The following is a 14,857-nucleotide window of genomic DNA, read 5'->3' as shown; positions in this document are numbered from 1 at the left end:
GTCACACAGCACCTTCCGTGCAGTGACACAGGGTTGTCGTTCAGACTTCCCACCGACTCCATTTCTGAGGCTGACTACTGTCCCCCAGAAAAGGGTAAAGTGACCATTAACTTTACTTAGCCAAATTAACCACAGATCCAGTACACTCCATCTTACATGGAGTGCTGGAAAGGGTTACTCCTTAGCCCTTTTAAATCTGTACCTCCTAGAGCATTGTTTCGCTCTTTTAACATTTAGACATGGCTGGTGACAGTGGTATCTACCCTAATTTTCTACCGTGGTTATCTTACATAACCGTGGTAATATTGTAGGCTATTGTGTTAGCCTCGAACTTAAACCCGCTTGACCAAATGCTTTTTCTTTTTGCTTTGGTGCGGTTTATTTGCCATTTCTTTTTGTTAAACTCCTTCTTGTGTTTTACTTTGCGCGGCAAACCAGGTTTGCCTTCTTTGTTCACTGTATTTTGGTGGGCTTCTGCCAAGAAGCCCTCCTCAAGGCGCCTGGGTGTCTAGATGGGCTGAATGTGAGGGAGGGGTGTAGTCACCCCCTGCACAGGGTATCCTAGGAAACCCAAGTCACACTTTTTCATGATTGGCTGAGGTGGTTGTCTGGGCTGGACAACATCCCTGCTGGGTGATTGACAGCCAGGCTGTGTGAATGGGGGATTTTCACATAAAAGACAGGTTTCTTGGGCTGGAAGTCAGAGAGTCGCAACTGGTACTACAAGGAACCGAAGAGAAGTGGAGGAGAGGTCAACTTCTGCAACTACCCGATGCCAGTGAAGCCCTGCTGCAGTCCTGAGCTATCTACCCTTCAACGACTAAGAGAAGATCCAGTCCGGAGTCTTCTTCCCTTGAGCCTGGTGGGGATAACCAGCTCATCTTCTTCAGCCAGAGGTCCCCTTCGTGGTCGAAATCGCTGCACACTGCTGTAGTGGTCCAGATAGCCACCTGAAGAGCCTCTCCTGTTTTTAAGGAGAACACCTTTTATTTATCATCACTGCTGCCGGCCTCATCCCTGTGTGGTGTAGACCCCCTTCATTGTCCTCTGTGCCGAAGCCAGGAATCGTGGGTCTACAGGAAACTACCAGGAACAACTGCCGTGGCACCAGCTTCTTCTTTGAAAAGGTACTGTGTCCTGCTTGAGGAACCTTAGGTGAAATCCCTATTCCTCGCTTATAAGGCTTGCCCTTATTTTTCCCTCCTTCTTATAAATTTTGCTTCTGAACATTTGACAATATCTAAAGTACGTGTGATCCTCGACACAGGAACCCGGTTCCACTTGACACTGGCTCCAGCCTCTTGACTCTTGCATTTCTGTCCATGAGTGTTCTTCGATTCTGTTTGCCTAACTAACATATTGCCTATGATTTTTGCCCCCAACTCTCTCTGGGTATCTCAGGTGCTAAGTGTGTTTTTGCCCTGGTAGCATTTCTTGCCGCGGATACGCGTTTATTTAGTAGACCGAACTGTCTAAGAGTGCTCGCAATCGTATTCACGGTAACGTGTATTGGGCCTCATTACACGGACGGCGGTAAGGGTTAACGGTCACCGTTAATGGCAACGGTGACCGTTAACCCTTACCGCCGTACTACGAGGTCCCTTTGCGGGTTGGAGGAATCAACGCCTGCTTCTTGCAGGCGTTAAGTACCAACCCGCTAAGGGACCTCGGAGCTAATTACGGCACCGCAATATTGCGGTGCCGTAATTAGCGCCTTCCCCATTCCCATAGAGCCCTATGGGGCAGAAATGGGAATGGGGAAGGGCAATGGCGGAAGGGGGATTTACCGCCCCTCCAACCTTGGAATGGGGCGGTAAATCCCCTTTCCGCCAAGGCGGTGCCGGTAATTTACCGGCATGGTCCAGGGTGCTAATAGCACCCTGGATTACCGCCTTCCGTGTAATGAGGCCCATTGTTTCATAATACCGGTTCTCTCAAAAATCGGGTACTTACCCTGATTCCTACCGTAAAAAGTGAATTGGTCAGTTGTAGTGTATTTAACGTGTGGTTTTAATTTTAATAGAAGTGTTGTGTTGATAACGAATGGTTTTAAAATAAATGTACTTATATTTTTCTACCTGAAACCTTGAGTCAGTGTTTGCTTGAGTCACAGTAATTGTGGTCCCTTTGTGTAATCTCTTCTACTGCTCATATACTCTTGAGATAAGCCTGGCTGCTCCGCTACTGCTACCACTTTAACATAGTAGAACAGGCTTGTACCAAAGGTAAAACTTGTATTGCCACCTGTAGTCTTAATTGTGTGTAGTGGTCCCTAAGGGCACTTCACAGGATTCTGCCTAACACTGGTGTATAGCGGTGAGGATTTGGAAGTAGAGTGATTACACTTAGAGTGCTGCTATTGCTTGGCTTCAACTAACCACAAGGCCAACACCACTAATTCTATTTTACTGAGAAATCATGTCAAATATGGAAAGCTACACTGAAGAGAGTCTCTTGAACTACACTGCTGAGGTTTTGAGAACCATGTGTAGGGAGAGGAGTCTCTCTGATAAAGGAAAGAAATATGAATTGATTGCAAAGTTAATAGGAAAACAAAGTCTGGAGAGTGGGTCAGAAGGGCCTACACCTCCAGCAAATGTGGATACTGATGTTTCTTATTCTGAGAGTGTTGATTTGGAAGAAGTCCTTGTTAGGTAACCCTACAACTCCTTTGCCTGCTCAGAAAGCACAACCTCTGTCCACTGGGACCCCCACAGGTCCTAAACGTACTCCTGAATTTATTGCAATTGAGAAAATGAGACTTGAATTAGAAGTGAAACGTATTGATGTACAAACTGCCATGAAACATCAAGAGTTAAGGCTCAGAGAAATGAAGCTGAATCACGAACTAGAGATGAAGACATTGTCTGTAGAAACTGCTTCTCTCCCAGAGTCTTCTAGGTTTGCCAGCCCTAAGAGACCCCGTATGCCAAAGGAAATGATTGGTATGTATGAGACTAAACTTGATGTTTTGGATTGGTTAGCATTGTTTGAGTACAATCATGGGATTCAAGGTATCTCAGGGAATCAGCTGATTCCCTGGCTTTTCTCTAGGCTTCCCCCTGTTGGAAGTGATGCTGTGATGGAGTTGGGGGAGGAGGATAAGAAGGATTATGAGTGTGTGAAACTAGCATTAATAGCTGGATTTGGGAAGACCCCTTCCCAGTATCTTAAGAGGTTTAGAACCCTCAAAAGGTATGATGGTACCCCTTGGGCTACCTGGGTTTGTGAATGTTTCAAAAACGTTGATGGTTAGGTTAAGGGTTACAAAGTGAACACTTATGAAGGTTTGAGGAATCTTGTAATGTTGGAGTCTATGTTTGATGTCTGATCCCCCGAGCTTAGACAGCATTTGGCTGATTCAAAGGAGATAGATCCTAGGAAACTAGCTAAGGCTGCTGACTTGTGGGTTGCCAACAGGGCTTCTCACAAGGATTCTGGGGCAACTCAGAAAAAGGATGAGGGAAAGCAGCCAAAGAAAGATAACAAAGAGAATTCCAATAATTCCCATCCAAAAGAGGGCCCCAAACATAACCACGGTAAGCCACTAGGAAACCCGAATCAGGCTAGTGTACCATCTGGTCCCAAACCATATGGAGGTCAGAACAAACCCCCATTCCAGAGAGCATTTGGAAAATACTTTGTTTGCGGGCTACCTGACCATGTGCAAGGAGATCCCAGATGTAAGGGTAAACCTTCAGGGGTCAACACTGTCTCCTTAGGCTTCTCCCAGGGGGATGAAGTATCTATGACCAGTGGAAACATTCAGTTACTAGCTGATGAGCCCATGAGAGTCTCAGCTAGTGTTTCTTTAGTGTCCTTGTGTTTTTGGGAATAACAGAACTTAGATGTCTATAATTCCATCCCAGATAATACTAAAGAGTATTACAAAGATAGTGTTCTTGTGAATGGTCAGAAAACCCCTGCCATCAGCCAGCATAACTGTGGTTGATGAATGTTTTTTTCAAGGTGGAGGATGTTGCTAAGGCACCCAAACACTTAACCAAGTTAGCTGGAGGCCCTGTGCAAATGTTTCCCCAGTTACCAGCTCTCATCCAGTGTTATGGACTGTTAGAATACCTGTGAGTGTGCAAAATAACGTACCTGGGAGGGTCCTGCTGGGTAATGACCTTAAAACTCTTGGAGTTGTGTCTAGTAACCCCAGACCCCCCAGCAGAAGGAAGCAGGAGCTCACTAGGTCTGCAAGGGAGAGAACCTTGAGAGGCTCTCCTGGGGACATGATAGAGGAAACTATCACCCCAAGTCCACAGGACTTACTTACTGCTATTGCAGGTCAGAAAGAGACCAAGGGGAAACCAAAGTCTGCCAGCAAGAATTCAGGAAGCACTCCTGTGCCCAGAAGGACATCTCCAAGACTGTCCAAAGTCAAATCTGTGACCCCCACACCAGCTGAGGATGAGTGTGAGGTTCAACCCTGTATGGTCAAACTAGAGACTGAGGAATCAGATCTAGAAGAAGATCTTACCTTGGTAGGGGATCTGGACCCTGTTGACCATCCTGAGCTGCAGTCTTTACTGGCAGAAGGTGGACCCACCAGGGAAGATTTCAGCAAGGGACAAAGAGAGTGTCCTACCTTGGAAGGTCTTCGCCAACAGGAAGCTTGTCAGCTCAATGGGACTGAGCCTGGGAAGTATAGGTTGCACTGGGAAGATGGCCTCTTCTACCGTGAACCAACTGAGTCAACCCCTGGAGACTGCAAAAGACTTGTAGTACCTCTAGTGAACCAACTCCAGTTTCTGCAGTTAGCCCACGAGATACCTTTGGCTGGTCACTTAAGTTTTAAGAAGACCAAGGAAAGGCTCTCTCTTTACTTCTACTGGCCTAAGGGGGGTTCAGAAGTAGACAAGTTCCGCAGAAGCTGTCACACTTCCCAAACCTCTGGCAAGAGAGGATCCAAGAATGTGGCACCCTTAGTGCCTCTCCCAGTGGTGGGAGTTCCTTTTGATAGGGTTGGGATTGACATTGTTGGTCCTCTTGATCCTCCCACATCTTCAGGCAACAGGTTTATCCTGGTTGTAGTGGATCATGCGACTAGATTTCCTGAAGCCATACCTATGAGGACTGTTACAGCTCCGGCTGTGGCTAAGGCCCTACTTGGTATTTTTACCAGAGTAGGTTTTCCTAAGGAGGTGATATCCGACAGGGGATCAAATTGGATGTCCAACTACATGTAAGCCATGTGCAAAACCTGTGGAGTACCCTACAAGTTCTCAACTGCCTAACATCCCCAACCCAATGGATTGGTAGAGAGGTTTAACAGAACTATGAAGAGCATGATAGGTGCTTTAGAAGAACCCCTTAAGAGAAAGTGGGACCTTCTACTGCCATGCCTTCTCTTTGCATATAGAGAAGTCCCTCAGGAGGGAGTAGGATTTAGTCCCTTCAAACTTCTTTATGGCCATCCAGTCAGAGGTCCATGGGCCCTGATTAAGGAGGGCTTGGAGAGTGCTCCTTCCCCCAAGCCAGTCAGAGTGACTGACTATGTGATAGGTCTCCGGAGGAGAATGTGACACATGACGGCAGAGGCAACTAATAACTTGAGGGCTGGTCAAGCTCCAGTCAAACATTGGCACGATCAGAAGGCTAACATGGTTGAGTTTACTCAATACCAGCTTGTTCTTGTTATGGTCCCCACAAGGCAGAGGGCCTTGCAGGACAAATGGATAGGACCCTTCAAAGTTGTGGGTAAACCTGGAGAGGTGAACTATCTGGTGGACTTAGACAAACCTAAGGAGGCTCCCAGAGTCTTTCACACCAACCATTTAAAGGCATATGTCTCTCGACCTGACATAGGAGCTTTGCTTCTAGCTCAGGAGGAGGAGGAGAGTGAACCTCTACCTGACCTTCTAACAGGCTTACCTTTAGATGAGCAAGTGGAAGGAGTTAATCTCTCTTCCAGTCTCACATCTGACCAGCAAGATGAGTGCAATTTACTGTTAAATCAGTTTGCCTCCCTTTTCTCACTTTCACCAGGCTTGACCCCTTGGGGCCAACATGATATACTCACTGGTGACTGTTTGCCTGTCAAAAGCAGGGGTTACAGAATGTCTGACAACGTAAGAACCCATATAAGGAATGAGGTCAACAAAATGCTTGATCTCGGGGTTATAGAGCCCTCTACTAGCCCATGGTCTAGCCCAGTTGTGCTTGTACCAAAGGCAGGATTCAAGGAGTTGAGATTCTGCGTGGACTATAGAGCTCTGAATGCAGTCACAACGACTGATGCCCATCCTTTACCTAGGACAGATGAGCTGGTGGAAAAACTTGGTGCAGCCAAGTACCTCAGCACATTTGACCTAACGTCAGGCTATTGGCAAATAGCCCTGGCAGACCACGCCAAGGAGAAAACTGCATTTTCTACCCCAGCTGGCCTCTACCAATTCAAGGTAATGCCTTTTGGACTAAAGAATGCACCTGCTACATTTCAGAGGATGATCAATCAAGTTCTGAATGGGATGGAGGACTTCTGCATGGCATACTTGGATGACATTGCAGTGTTCAGCCCTACATGGAAAGAACATATTGAACACCTAGGCTATGTATTTCAGGCTCTGGAACAGGCCCATCGGACCATAAAGGCAAGCAAATGTCATATTGGTCAGAGTACAGTGGTCTACCTTGGACATGAGGTAGGAGGAGGTGAAATAAGGCCATTGCCTAGCAAAGTACAGGCTATACCAAACTGGGCCACCCCTACTACTCAAACCCAATTGAGAGCCTTCTTAGGTCTCACTGGGTACTATAGGAACTTCATAGATAACTATGGGTCCATAGCTTCTCTCGTGAATGTCATCTCCTCTCCCAAATTTCCTAAAAAGTTCAAATGGAATGAGGAGTGCAATCAAACCTTTGAAGGTCTAAAGAAAGCCCTTTGTCAAGCTCCAGTCCTAAGAGCTCCTGACTATCACCAATCCTTCATTGTACAAACTGATGCTTCTAATGTAGGTATAGGTGCCGTCCTTAGTCAACTGGATGAGAAAGGTAGGGAACACCCCATTTGTTTCAACAGCAGGAAGTTAAAGGATCCTGAGACAAGGTGGACAACAATAGAACGAGAATGTTTTGCTATTGTGTGGTCACTGAAGACATTTAGACCATACTTGTATGGATCTACCTTCATCATTCAGACTGACCACCAATCCTTGAGATGGCTGATGTAAATGAAAGGGGAAAACCCAAAGTTACTCAGATGGTCAATCTGCCTGCACGGATTTGATTTTTCCATTGAGCACAGAGCAGAAAGTCACCACCAAAATACTGATGGTGTCTCTAGGATGTTTATAACCGACTAGAGGTATGAGAACCATCCAGGATTGGATTAAATCCTCCTATCCCTTAGTCTGCAGGGGGGAGCGAGTGTTAGGGAGAATTCTCATTTCATGGCTAATTTCCTTTACCTAGTGAGTCCCTCAGCAGCTTTGCTGGATCTCTGGAGTTATTTATTTCCACTTGATAAGAAGAGTGTGAGCTTTTTCCACACTCTTACTTGTGTTTTGCTATGTGTTTGTACCTGTTTTTTGGTGATTGTGGACTCTGGAGTACACCACTTCAGTAGCCCCCTTCTTTTGTGTGTCACACAGCACCTTCCATGCAGTGACACAGGGTTGTCGTTCAAACTTCCCACCGACTCCATTTCTGAGGGTGACTACTGTCCCCCAGAAAAGGGTAAAGTTACCATTAACTTTACTTAGTCAAATTAACCACAGATCCAGTACACCCCATCTTACATGGAGTACTGGAAAGGGTTACTCCTTAGCCCTTTTTAATCTGTACCTCCTAGAGCTTTGTTTCGCTCTTTTAACATTTAGACATGGCTGGTAGCAGTGGTATCTACCCGAATTTTCTACCGCGGTTATCTAATATAACCGTGGTAATATTGTAGGCTATTGTGTTAGCCTCGAACTTAAACCCGCTTGACCAAATGCTTTTTCTTTTGGCTCCGGTGCGGTTTATTCACCATTTCTTTTTGTTAAACTCCTTCTTGTGTTTTACTTTGGGTGTTAAACCAGGTTTGCCTTCTTTATTCACTGTCTTTTGGCGGGCTTCTGCCAAGAAGCCCTCCTCAAGGCACCTGGGTGTCTAGGTGGGCTGAATGTGAGGGAGGGGTGTAGTCACCCCCTGCACAGGGTATCCTAGGAAACCCAAGTCACACTTTTTCATGATTGGCTGAGGTAGTTGTCCGGGCTGGACAACCCCCCTGCTGGGTGATTGACAGCCAGGCTGTGTGAATGGGGGATTTTCGCATGAAGGGCTGTTCTCTTGGGCGGGAAGTCAGAGAGTCGCCACTGGAACTAGAAGGAACTGAAGAGTAGTGGAGGAGAGGTTGACTGCTGCAACTATCCCATCCCGGTGAAGCCCTGCTGCAGTCCTGAGCTATCTACCCTTCAACGACTAAGGGAAGATCCAGTCTGGAGTCTTCTTCCCTTGAGCCTGGTGGGGATAACCAGCTCATCTTCTTCCGCCAGAGGTCCCCTTTATGGTCGGAATCGCTGCACACTGCTGTAGTGGTCCGGATAGCCACCCGAAGAGCCTCTCCAGTTTTTAAGGAGTGCACCTTTTATTCATCGTCGCTGCTGCCGGCCTCATCCCTGTGTGGTGTAGACCCCCTTCATCGTCCTTCTTTGTGCCGAAGCCAGGAATCGTGGGTCTACAGGAAACTACCAGGAACAACTTCCGTGGCACCAGCTTCTTCTTTGAAAAGGTACTGTGTCCTGCTTGAGGAACCTTGGGTGAAATCCCTATTCCTCGCTTATAAGGCTTGCCCTTATTTTTCCCTCCTTCTTATAACTTTTGCTTCCGAACATTTGACAATATCTAAAGTACTCTTGGCAACTTTGAATCACGAAAAATCCGACGTGTGTTCCTCGACACAGGAACCCGTTCCACTTGACACTGGCTCCGGCCTCTTGACTCTTGCATTTCTGTCCATGAGTGTTCTTCGATTCTGTTTGCCTAACTAACATATTGCCTGTGATTTTTGCCCCCAACTCTCTCTGGGTATCTCAGGTGCTAAGTGTGTTTTTGCCCCGGTAGCATTTCTTGCCGCGGATACGCGTTTATTTAGTAGACCGAACTGTCAAAAAGTGATGATCGCAATCGTATTCACGGTAACGTGTATTGTTCCATAATACCGGTTCTCTCAAACACAGAGTACTTACCCTGATTCCTAGCGTACAAAGTGAATTGGTCAGTTGTAGTGTATTTAACGTGTAGTTTTAATTTTAATAAAGGTGTTGTGTTGATAACAAATGGTTTTAAAATAAATGTACTTATATTTTTCTACCTGAAACCTTGAGTCAGTGATTGCTTGAGTCACAGTAATTGTGGTCCCTTTGTGTAATCTCTTCTACTGCTCATATACTCTTGAGATAAGCCTGGCTGCTCCGCTACTGCTACCACTTTAATATAGTAGTACAGGCTTGTACCAAAGGTAAAACTTGTATTGCCACCTGTAGTTTTAATTGTGTGTAGTGGTCCCTAAGGGATTCAAAAAGTTAGGGCTCCTGGTTGGGAGCCTATTCTACCCAGGAGGGTTAGTAGGGAACAATGATTACAATTGAATAGGTTCAAGAGAAATAGGTGCTATCAGAATACTCTTGTTTTTTGTCACCCTCTGCATCAAAGAAGAATAAATATTTCCAAACTCTGTTGTAGAATCAATCTTATTTTTTATCTAAAGTTAGTACAGTTCAAAATAAAATGGACGTTTCAGAGTTAGCAACAAGAGAAAAAGGGAGGTCATTGACCTAAAGTACAGAAAATATTTACATCTCACGGAGTCAAAGGTTTTTCGGTAGGGCAACCATTTTGTGTGTGCAAGACAAAATCAAATTCAAATTTAATTTGTCAAGAAGTTTGCATGAAAATGGCAAACATATAAACAATTGGACATTTACAACATCACTTGAACATTTCGACAAAAACAAGTCATTTCCATTGTGTACAGCAGCATGGATGTACTGCAGTTGGGGATAGTGCATCTACACCACGGTGTTTCAGCCGTTTCTAGGTGGGCTTAGTATGCCACATCTGGTATACGGCCTTCATCAGGACGGGGGTCTGTACTGTATGAGGTTTGTGCTGCAGGGGGAATGGATACAATTGTCAGGGGAGTATTCATGCACCGATTATTTAAAGAAGAATAAATCATGCGCTGTGCAGTATTGAAAACACACACAGCTTACCTATGGGTGTATTAATTCCAAAGATTCTGTTATTGGAAGTTGTATAAGCCACAAGGCGAATCTCTGTCTGATCCTATTGTGAAAAAACAGAAAGAAAGGAGTTTCTTGTTGGTATGAAGATCACCTAAGAAGGGATTGGAAACAACTCGGTTATGGCGGGCACTCTTCATAACACAGACTCTTACCTCTCGGCTGGAGGTGAAGTTTCAATTGTAAACAAGCCTAGTTTTTCTTTTCTTTAAAAATGGTCCCGCGGCCAAAAACCTACATCGAATGGGAATATCCAATTACTATTTTATGGCACTAAGGGCACCTCAGTAGTTCTGAATGTTGAGTGCGGGCAAAATGGCCTTACCTGTCAGGGTACAGGACCTGCTCGCAGTCTTCCGCTGTAGCTTATGAACCGCTGAGTCATTCTACGATTCACGGGGACCTGGCTTGGCGTTAGTAACGCTGTTGCTAGGACTCCATGGTCATTTATACGGCGCCCATCTTGGGTGGGGATGGGTAGCCACTAATTGTGGAAGCGAGTGAACTTTCCATCAATTGCTCAGATTGTGAAAAGAAAGAATTTACATGGGTCTCCATGTGTCTGGAGTCCAAGTGTGTAAATTAGCCACTGTGTTTAATACAGGTTGTCATGGCAACCGACAATGGGCAAAAAAGGGCGTTAAATGTTGTGCCAATCGCTTGGCTTGTACACCGAAAGTATTTATGTAGATCCTCACGTGTGTGGAGATCCCAATGGGTAATCATAACCCTATGTTGGTGTTGGTTGTCATGGCAACCAGCACTGAGAGTCCAACTGTAGGAGAACGGATGTAAAAGAAAAGGGAACACCTCCAACCCTCCCTTCTGACACTGGGGGTGGGGCCTGATCCCTAGGCTGGGATATGCTGTGCGAGTGATAAAAAATAAGATTGATTCTACAACAGAGTTTGGAAATATTTATTCTTCTTTGATGCAGAGGGTGACAAAAATCAGGAGTAATCTGATAGCACCTATTTCTCTTGAACCTATTCAATTGTAATCATTGTTCCCTACTAACCCTCCTGGGTAGAATAGGCTCCCAACCAGGAGCCCTAACTTTTTGAATCTAGTCTGTTCAGCCCGTGGCTGTGGGCATCATTTCCACATTAAGTTTTTAATCCTTGTCCTCATGGATAAGGTTAATATAGTCTTGTATACCGATGACTATTTTAAAAAACTTCTAGGGACCACCTCCCCACTCCGCAATGAGGAGGGTGTGATCACTAGAGGCTTAACCGAGGACCAACTAGAGATATTAAATCAGAAGAAAAAAAGAATAATACGAACAGAACTTCATGGTCAGTTTATGCTTGAGTACTTGAAGGCCGGCATAATCCCGGAAGGCTTGCAAGTACGCAACATCCCCAGGGTGTTCACGGACAATCAGAAATTCACCAAAAATTTCAGCGGGGTGGGTAACAAGTGTAGCCGAGACTGGTTGATTCTAGTCATCGACACGGCCAAAGAGGAATGTGACAAACAAGGCACAGAGCTACTGGAACTAGAGAAGAAATTCCTAGAGGACAAGTCTATCCAGGATGCTAAAGATAAGCTACACAAACTGGAAATCGAGATCACTAAGTTCAAAAATCTAACCCTAGACAGAAAGTTTGATAAGTTCAAAAAGGATCTGGCTAATATTTCAGAGGAGAAGACTTATCCCTACTTGAGACCAACTTATTATGCAGATTTGCAAGCAAGTCAGAACCACAATCGCAGAAACAGATCAGTAAATCTCGCGGGCACCTCTTCAAGTGGAAGTGGTAGTTCATCTAGTCTTCCAGGTGCAGCCGGACTGCAGTTACCACAACCTTTTTTTCCCAGAGACGGCCAAAGAGGAAGACCCAGGAGACGACCCTCAACTCCAGGACAGCGAATGAGAATGCGCCAATGGTATCAGAATCAAGGGCAGAACCAGGGATAACCTGTCTTCATCCTTTCCACCCGTGTGATGACCCCTCCAGAATTAAGACTCCTTGGCAAGGGCCTTTCCTTCGTCCCTGCCCAAAGGGCACGACCTTTCGAAATCGAGTTAGAGTTACGAAAATTCTACCGAAATGTCCGATTGAAACATTTCTTTGAAGTATACTTACATTCTCAGAATGGGACCGATCAAGAACAACAGCGCAAAAAAACAGACATCATTACAGGTGAAAAAGTGGTGACTAAAACCGTCATGGCTGGTTTCAAGAAAGACAACTTCTATAGGGATAATTTGGACCGAGAAGAGAGGACTGCCATAAGGAACCTGGAAACTGACAGATCAATAACAATAAAACCCGCAGATAAAGGGGGAGGGATAGTCGTTTGGGACACGTCTGATTGCAACACAGAATGCCTGCAACTTTTGAGCGATCACGAAGCATACCTACCTCTTGACCACAACCCCACAAAGGATCTTCAAGATGAAATTGCTAGTCTCACACAACATGCCCTCAATGAAGGATGGATATGCGAGGATGAAAAAATGTTCCTGAACAAGACCAACCCACGCACACCGGCTTTTTATATTTTGCCAAAGATGCATAGGAATTCAGAAAAACCACCGGGGAGACCGATAGCATCGGCATGTGAATCCCTCCTAGAACCACTATCCTTGTACACCGATCATTTTTTAAAACCCTTTGTAATTCAGATGCCCTCATACCTGAAGGACACCACCAGCACCATAAATCTACTTGACAACATCATTGTAACTGATGACAGCCTCCTTGCCACCATGGATGTAGAGGCTTTATACACATCAATACCACAACAAGAAGGGCTAGAAGTCATATGAGACATCCTGAACACCAGAGAAGATTTAAATTCCACTCCGACTGATTTCATCCTGGAATGTACGAGACTGGCCATGTCCGAGAACTTTTTTCTGTTTCAAAACCAAATCTATAAGCAAACCAAGGGGGTGAGCATGGGGGCCACTTTTGCCCCGGACATCGCTAATTTGTATATGTCCAACTATGAAAAAAACAATGTGTTCACAACAGAAAACCCTTTTTTGAAGAACATCTCCCTACGGAAACGCTACATCTATGATATTATCATCGTTTGGAAGGGCACATCTCACGAATGACTAAGCTTCCATAACTGGATCAACCAAAGGAATCCACATATCAAATTTACAATACATTGGGACCACCACTAAATAGATTTCTTGGACCTCCACATCTACAGAACTGGCGATCTGCTAAAAACTGAACTTTTCCGAAAGCTCACCGACCGCAACAGTCTATTACATTTTCAAAGTTACCATCCGATGGGTTTAAAGTACAATTTACCATATGGACAATTTCTATGCATATGGAGAAGCTGCACAGATCTAGAAAAATTTCAACAACACGCAGATGGACTGACCGAACGACTTACAGAAAGAGGCTACCCAAAAAAATCCATTAGCCAAGCGAAGAAAAGGGCCATGCATACACCAAGAGAAATCTGTCTAGAGAACAAAACCAAAAAGGATCTGGGCAGGCTAGTCTGCGTCACCACTTTCGGACCACTCAGCCAATTGATCCAGAGGACCATCAAAAAGAATTGGCACCTGGTCAAACATCCTGGCACACTCAACAATGTGCCGTGTTTTGCCTTTAAAAGGAACAGGAATCTCAAGGACACACTGGTGCACACTTTCATAGAACCACCCCCGCAAGCACCCAATACGCTCTGGGATCTACCCCCGTTAGTTGGACACCACAAATGTGGACACTGCGTGGCTTGCCCTTTGACCTTACAAAAGAGATCTTTTGAACACGACAAAGTGAAATGGAAAATGCAAGATTTCACCAATTGCAACACGAAGGGGGTCATATATATCATACAATGTCCCTGCGGCCTCCTCTATGTAGGGAAAACAATACGCGCCATAAAAATGCGCATCTCTGAACACCGCTCCTGCATTAGAAATAAGGTAGCAGACAAGCCCTTAGTCGAACATTTTATCCAAAAGAACCATAAGGACACTGATTTTAGATGGTTCATCCTTCAGAAGGTCAAACCAGCAAAACGTGGTGGAGACCTGAATAAAATACTAACCCAACTAGAACAACGCTGGGTTCACAAACTCAATACTGTACAGGCCGGACTAAACATTTCAGTTGAGTGGAAATCTTTCCTCTGAAATCCCATTCCTTGGTGATAGAATAGATCTGTAATTCTATATATATGAACAGAGTCACTTCTGTCTGTTTATTCTATAGAAATCAAAAAACCAAGATAAAAAGAATGTATGTTGTGTGAGCTAGATACAACAGTCTCTTGATGTACCATTACTGTCATCGCAAAACAATGTGTCCGAAGGTCGTTTGATTATACATCTGCACACGAAGTTATCAATGACGAGGCAAAATGTTTATTGTCAATGTAAGATTGTTGTTTTGGACTCTATATGGGACTTTACTGCACCCTTGATTTGGTTTGATGTGATGCTGTCTCTAGAACCGCACCGATCAACGACACTCGCACAGCATATCCCAGCCTAGGGATCAGGCCCGCCCCCAGTGTCAGAAGGGAGGGTTGGAGGCGTTCCCTTTTCTTTTACGTCCGTTCTCCTACAGTTGGGATCTCCACACATGTGAGGACCTACATAAACACTTTTGGTGTACAAGCCGAGCGATTGGCACAAC

This window comes from Ambystoma mexicanum, chromosome 12 (genome assembly GCF_040938575.1).
Source record: "Ambystoma mexicanum isolate Mex_15411 chromosome 12, UKY_AmexF1_1, whole genome shotgun sequence".
Classification (NCBI taxonomy): Eukaryota; Metazoa; Chordata; class Amphibia; order Caudata; family Ambystomatidae; genus Ambystoma; species Ambystoma mexicanum.
Note: the sequence above shows the minus strand (reverse complement) of the source record.